Source organism: Penaeus monodon, chromosome 33, assembly GCF_015228065.2.
Source record: "Penaeus monodon isolate SGIC_2016 chromosome 33, NSTDA_Pmon_1, whole genome shotgun sequence".
Classification (NCBI taxonomy): Eukaryota; Metazoa; Arthropoda; class Malacostraca; order Decapoda; family Penaeidae; genus Penaeus; species Penaeus monodon.
The window spans coordinates 33,407,001-33,407,261 of record NC_051418.1 but is presented as its reverse complement, the minus strand read 5'-3'; positions in this window follow the sequence as shown (position 1 = coordinate 33,407,261).

Below are 261 nucleotides of genomic sequence, written 5' to 3'. Positions count from 1 at the left end.
CCTTGCCCGCTCTTCCTCCGAAGGGCCGGCGAGCGGGTCTGCCAGCAACGCGCGAGATTCCTCCATCTTCTGGCCAGTTAACCGCGCAATTAACCGCCCAATTAGCCATGCCAATTCCCACCGACTCAATTCCCACAAGGCTTCCACCGCCGCGAGGGAATCTTCTGCCAGAGACCCGACAGCCGACGAGAACGACTCGCTCTACGAAGAAATTCACATCTACGTCGACATCGAAGGCGAGCGGTTGTACTCCAATGTCCC